Here is a 7,086-nt window from a genome sequence, read left to right as displayed (position 1 = left end):
GCAGAAGCTTAAGGGTAATTTGGACCATGTTAGCCACATAGGTCATGATAAATGGTTACATTTGTAGACATTTTCGTCTGCAAATGTAGACGTCCTGATGTCAGTACGGTTGTGCAATGAATTTCGGCATAGCATTCCGGAGATGTATAGGAGTTCTAATTTCTTATAAATTTTGGGGGGTGGGGAAAGACCTGGTACCATGCCTGCTTTAGATAATAGGGAAGTCTAGTTGCTTCTCATTTCCCCAGATGAGGAGTTTTGCCTCCACAGGGCTTGTTAGATAGTCACCAGGTGGTCTTCGTTTCCTTCTAAATTCCTCAGATAAGGAGTTTTTTCTCTGGGGCCTCTTCAGTGGTCACCAGGTGATTGCGCTCTCCTCACTCCACTTCAGATGCTAGTTACAGGTCCAAGGTTTTCACCTGCACTTCTGACCAATCGCCTATAAACTGGGGATTCCTGTGACTCCCTGACCCCCTTTTCAGGTTTGATAATTTGCTATAATGACTCATAAAATCAGAAAGGTGCTTTACTATTACTGGTATTTTAGACAGGATACGACTCAAGAACAGCCACATGGGAGAGAGGTAGAGCGTAGGGTGAGGTATGGGGAAGGGGTGTGGAGCTTCCTTCCAGCGCCTCTGTGTGGTCTCCAACACCAGCTCCAAACCCCATCACTTCAGGCTTTTTATGGATGCCTCGTTACTTAGGCATAATTGATTAAATCATGGTTGTTGGTGATTAGCTCAATCTCTAGCTCCTTTTCTCTCCCTGGAGGTCTGAGGGTAGAGAGGGAGGCTGGAATTTCCAAACCTCCGATCATGCCTTGGTCTTTCCGGCAACCAGCACCCATCCTGAAGCTACCTAGGGGCCCCCACCAGCAGTCTTTCATTAGCATACAAAAGAAACTCGCGTCACCCCAAAGATTCCAAGAGTTTAGGAGCTGTGCGCCAGGAGCCAGAGGCAAAGACCAGAGGTTTTTTTTTTTTTTTTTTTTAATATCACAGTGGACAAGTAGGAAACTGGAACAGAATGAGAGTTTTATAAATAATCTGTAGGAGCACAAAGATTAATAATAAACCCAATTTAGTCAACATTTTTTAGTTGAGAAAACAGAAGCCCTTGGTTGGGAAGTGACTTGCCCAAGGACACACAGCTGACAAATGGGGAGCTGAGACCACTGAAACATTTTCCAGTTTCTTGTCTTGCACTGTCTCCACATTATTAAAGCCTCCAGTTCAGCTACGTGCAACTCAGCACATCCAAAGCCTTTGCACTGCCTGCTTTTTAATCCTTTAAGAATCTCCTAAAGAGGAACAGACTTGTCTGCGGGTACCAATGACCTGGCATGAGCATTCCTTTTGCAGGAATAGTGTTATGTTCTCCACAAAGAGCAGGTGTGAGTCACCTCCCGTCATAGCCAAGCCAGTGTCTCTCACAATATTGTGGAAAAAGGCCCCACACATCAAAACTGTCTTTTTAGAAAACAGCCAAATTTGTGCCCGGAGAAGAGCTCTGGTCCTGGTCCGAGCTCCCAGGGATCCCTCTTTGGGCCCTAGCTTTTCTTTTATTTTTTAACTAGTCATCTTATATGTGGAGGTTAATTCCCATTAGGATATAAAAGGATTCAGCAAGGATCACATTCCTCAAGGACAGGTGTGGGCAAAGGAGGTCGTGGTCAGGGTGGCAGAGCCTGCCGTCTGCAGGCCCCTCTTCAGTGGTACTTGCAGAGCTGCTTATGCTTGAGCTCCTTGCAGGAAAGGCAGTAGCTGAAGAGCAGGTAAGCTGCCAATACCATGGAAACCTGAGACACCCTTTCTTCACGTCGATGTACTAGTTGTACCAGTAGCAACCTCTTTGAAATGCTCCAGCAGTGCCACTAGGGGTGAAATCTCACATCAGTATCCAGCTTGGTAGCTCCCCGAGTTTGACATCCAGGAGTTTCTTCTCCTTCACTGGTACAAGTGATGCCATCTTGGAGTGCCACCTGTGGGGCCCAGCTTTTCTTTCAGTGTTAAGAAGCTTGAATGGCTAATTGCACCTCACCAGGAGGTCTGATGGCACTGAGGAGGCTTCCCCCAGGTAAGGCCCAAATTAGTGAATGGCAGAGGCTCACTGCTAGAACAAGAAGGAGAACGTGAAGCAGGATGAAGAGCATGGCAGAGACTGATAGTTGTCTAGGAAAACATTCACCTTCTTCAACATTAATGAAGTTTTAGCTGGGCGTAGGGCTGCCCAGTTGGAGGCTGCATTACCAGTCTCTCTTGCAGCTAAGTGTGGCCGTGTGACTAAGTTCAGGCCAGTGAGGGGTGCATGGAAGTGCTAAATGCAACTTCTGAGTCATCTTCAATGTAAAGAAGCTCCTTGTCCCAGAGCAGCTCTCTTCCTTCTTCCCTTGAGCTGAATATGAACGTGCCTGTGGCCTAGCACTAACTATGCAGACAAGGACAATGCCCTTGGTGCCATGATGGCAATAGGATGAAGGAAACCTGGGTTCATCAGTGACTGCATGTAGAAAAAGCTTTCACCAACGTGGACCTCAGCATTGTTAGTGACAGAGGAACAAACCTCCATCTCCTTTGAACTATTTTTGAGGTCTTTGGATATAGTAACATATCCTTTACTCTGACTTCACAAATGAAAAGGTCTTGGCTATTTCATATTATCAGGAGGCTGTAATTTCCATACCCAATTATAGATGACCAGGGATTTGACAATTCATTTATATTCCTGTTGCTTGGGACTCAGATCATGCTTTTCCACAGAATCAATGTGATTCATGGTGACACATGTCATCCCCAGACTCAATTAACTCATAGCCTCAGGTCGGGGTCTAAGGAGCAAGGAAAGAAAGTCACGGTAGAGATTATGATCCTCCAGTGACCAGACAACCCCATGCCCATTCTGCCTATGCTTCTGGCCTGCCTGGCCTCCAGGTTGCTGCATACCAGGCCTCAGATTGCCACTTCCCCTACAATTCAACCAAATGCCTAACTTGGTCTCATTTCATGTAGAAATAAAAAAAGCAATCTGCCTGAACTGATCTGTGCTGACGTGATTTTTATCTAAGAAAATCTATGTAATTCACTGTGGTGGACTTAGAAAAGTTAGGGTTCTATACAGTACATTTATTGCAGTGCAGTTGTGGTCCATAAGCATGCTTCCATCTGTCTAGGGAATTCGGTTATCCTACTGACCACATTTACTTCCTGCAGACAAAGTTTAAAATGGAAAGGACCTTAAAGGAGAGTGAGGCAGGGAAATAATTTCAAAAGGCAAGCAAACACTTGGCTGCCTAGTCCAATTGCTAGGAGACTAAACTGCATTTATGGAGTATGGAAAGTAAAGGAGTGATCTGGAAACACAAGAGCTGGTGTAAGTCTGCTTTGTACCAGACTGGGTTCAAGAAACAGAATCCATTGTGAATACTGTAGACAGGAAGAGAATTTTAACACATGGAATCTTACAAATTTTGCTTACCAAAATAGTTGTGAAGTGGGAGGGCTTCACATATTATCTCATTTAATCTGGAGACTATTTCTAGGAAGCAGGCACTATTTTCATTTTCACGTGAAGAAACCAAGTCTCAAAAAGTCTGGGAAATGCCCACTTCCAACATGAAATGGGATTTGAACTGTGTCTCTTTCTAGAAGTTGCTGCTCTTCTCTGCTCCTCACATTCCTCCACCTCTTGAGAGAAAAAGTAAAATCTAAACTATATCCCCCTGATGTATTTATGAACCACTTTAAGCATCAAATGACAGGGTTGGGAGTGAGACTTCTCTGAATATAACTTACTTACTTTTGAACCATATAAAATGTTTGACATTTTTCAAAAAAAAATCAAGGAAAATAAAGTTAACCCTGAAATTGAAAATAATAAACTTTATCAAATTGGTTACATAATCACATAGAGAAAAGAATTACTCCAAGTGACTTTGGAACATGTTTCTCTTGTATATATTCTTAGTGGGATATATTCTAAGAAAAAAAGAATTGCAAATAATTTTAAACTTCCCTCAGTAGTTTTATTATTAGATGTAATATTTGTGTTAAAATTTTGAAAGTATTTCATATATAATTAGGATAAAAAATAAGAATGTTAATATTGGCTGGGTGTGGTAGCTCACATCTAATCCCAGCACTTTGGGAGGCCAAGGTGGGTGGATCACTTGGGCCCAGGAGTTTGAGACCAGCCTGGGCAACATTGAAACCTCATCTCTTATTTAAAAAAAAATTTTTTTTAAATGAATGTTAATATTATTAACATCTAAGATTTTGATTAGGAGAGAAAGGAGATACAAATAAAATAGATGAAACACTCTGTAATGTTAAATTTGTATAGGATAATTAATATGAACTCAAGGTAAAACATTTTTTTTATTTCTCTGCTCACTTAACCTATAAAAAATGATATTCCAGCAGCAATGTTAACAGAACCTTTCCCTTATTCTTGATAGTTTTGCTGCCAGTTCTGGCAAAGTGTCATCATCTGGATGGGAAGAGATTGGATGCCAGGCCCAGGTTGTAAGGAAGTAATTTAATTTATTTTATTTTTTTTGAGATGGGGTCTCACTCTTTGTCACCCAGGCTGGAGTGCAGTGGTGCCATCATGGCTCACTGCAGCCTCAACCTCCTCAGGCTTAGGTGATCCTTCCACCTCAGTTTTTTTTTTTTTTGTTTTGTTTTGTTGGTATTTTTTGCAGAGATGGGGTTTCATCATGTTGCCCAGGCTTGTCTCACTCCTGAGCTCAAGCAATCCGCCTGCCTTGGCCTTCCAAAGTGCTAGGATTACAGGTGTGAGCCACTGTGCCCAGCCAGGTAAAGAAGTAATTTAGTCCTTAATTCTGCAGTTGGGATTTTAAAGTTGTTTGCCAGTCCTCTTCCCTGGCCCTCGTCATCACCCTTACAATATCTTCTGTAAAGGCTACATTGCTTAGTAATGCTTTTATGTCCAAGTAGACTCTTCTGAGTGAATATGAAGGTGGGATCGTGTCCTATGTCTGAGTCCATGAAAGATGGGGAGCTAAAGTTGAAAGAGAATCCTGAGAGTGCAAAATCCCTGGGAATCAGCAAAAATTCCTGGGAGAACTTCTAACTTTCAAAGGCTATGTAATTGGTAGAATCAAAGCTGAGATGACTGAAGGGGTAAAGGATAACCCAGCTAACATCTGGGTTGTAGGTGGAATAAAGAGAAAATAGCACTGCAGTTTATTTATGATTTGATGAAAGAGCAGAATTGGAAAATAGTAAGGTCCAGAGAAGATGGAAGGATTTAGAAGGCCCAGGAAGGGTGGCAAGATCTGCTTGGCTGGATGCTGTTGGGGAGAGATTATGGGTTCACTTTCCTCCTTAACGGCCCTCTGTCACCCCCCAAAGATACTGTCACTGTTCTCTATCTCCATGACTTGGGCCCAGACCTCTAGTCCAGAGCACACATTCTCTGTGCTCAGTTGTCTGAGGCAACTGTCGAATCAGCTCTGCTCGGGCGCATCTCAGCCGTGGGGCACTAGTTCTGTCCATCCTTTGTGCATTGTGAGGCTTCTGTTGCTGTTCCTCTATTATTTACAGAGGAATCAAAATATAACCAACGCTTAGGCTGGGTGCAGTGGCTCACGCCTGTAATCCCAGAACTTTGGGGAGCTGAGGCAGGTGGATCACTGGAGGTCGAGACTTCGAGACCAACCTGGCAAAACCCCATCTCTACCAAAAATACAAAAATTAGCTGGGTGTGGTGGTGCATGGCTGTAATCCCAGCTACTCAGGAGACTGAGGCAGGAGAATCATTTGAACCTGGGAGGCGGAGGTTGCAGTGAGCCAAGATCACGTCACTGCACTCCAGCCTGTGTGACAGAGTGAGACTCCGTCTCAAAAAAGAAGAAATAAATATAACTAACACTTAGAAAACACAGGCACATCAATCTGGCAAGGGAACCCTAGGGCCAACTTCCAGGAGAGTGCAACCTTTCCCTATTTCCCTTCCCAGTTTTCTAGATCAATTTTGTTGGCACAGAGAGCCACCTGGCATAGACATTCCCAGGAAAGATTAGAATATCATCAAGGGGAACAGAGCAGAGGTAGAAGTGGGAGCTAGGGTTTATATCTGAAGCCCACAGATCCCCTCTCTGGGTAAGGGCTCCAGGAAGGCTCCAGGATAAAACCCTAATCCCAGTGATTCACTGGCCATGGATTAGATTATTAACAGAGTTCAGGGTACCTGTAGAATAGAGTTCCTCAACTGTTAGTCATGGGCCACAGTCCTATCTTAGGGTTTCTGGATCAAGGCTTCCCCTTATGTTAGGGCTGATAGGGAGAAAAATGCTCTGAGCCTGTAAAAGCCTCAAGTCAGGTGCCGGGGCTCATGCTCTGTCATCAGGGGCAGAGAACCTTGGAATGCAGTGCATGTTCTTCTGCAGTTCTGGGAATCTGTGCCCTTCATGAGAAAAGAGGGTAGGGACTGAAAAAGTCAACTGAGTATGATATACGGAAAACCCTTCTTGAAAATTTCAAAGAAAAAGAACATATTTTAATCTACTTTAAAGTGAATAACAGGATGGATCACAGAGCTCTGTTTATTCAAAATAGAACATCAGATGACCTATGAATAATAAATGTCTGCTGAGAACTGGATTCCAACCACTCACTCTTGTCTCTCAATATCAGTGCAGAGTCAAAAAGAGAAACAGGCGTAGCATTAAAGGATAAGATTTCGTTTCATCAACGCAAGGTTTCCCCAAGGGCTAACCTTGATCTCACCTTTTTGTTGTTTTTTTTTTTGAGATGGAGTCTCCCTCTGTCACCCAGGCTGGAGTACGGTGGTGTGATCTTGGCTCACTGCAACCTCCCCCTCCCGGGTTCAAGTGATCCTCCTGCCTCAGCCTTCCAGGTAGCTGGGACTATAGGCACGCACCACCACGCCCGGCTGATTTTTGTATTTTTAGTAGAGATGGGGTTTCGCCACGTTGGCCAGGCTGGTCTCAAACTCCTGAGCTCGAGCAATCCACCACCCTCGGCCTCCCAAAATAGATATCGCCTTTCCATGAGGGCCCAGGTCCACAATCTCTGAGGATGTCAGTGCCTAGAGCAGGTC

General features: G+C 43.9%; 1 pseudogene; it reads right to left on the bottom strand.

The window, feature by feature from the left end:
* Positions 1 to 1,711: 1,711 nt before the first annotated feature.
* Positions 1,712 to 1,971, bottom strand: LOC105520706 (annotated as a pseudogene).
* Between the last annotated feature and the right edge of the window lie 5,115 nt (positions 1,972 to 7,086).

Source organism: Colobus angolensis, unplaced genomic scaffold (genome assembly GCF_000951035.1).
Source record: "Colobus angolensis palliatus isolate OR3802 unplaced genomic scaffold, Cang.pa_1.0 Scaffold386, whole genome shotgun sequence".
Taxonomy (NCBI): domain Eukaryota; kingdom Metazoa; phylum Chordata; class Mammalia; order Primates; family Cercopithecidae; genus Colobus; species Colobus angolensis.
This window is presented reverse-complemented; position numbering and strand designations above follow the sequence as displayed.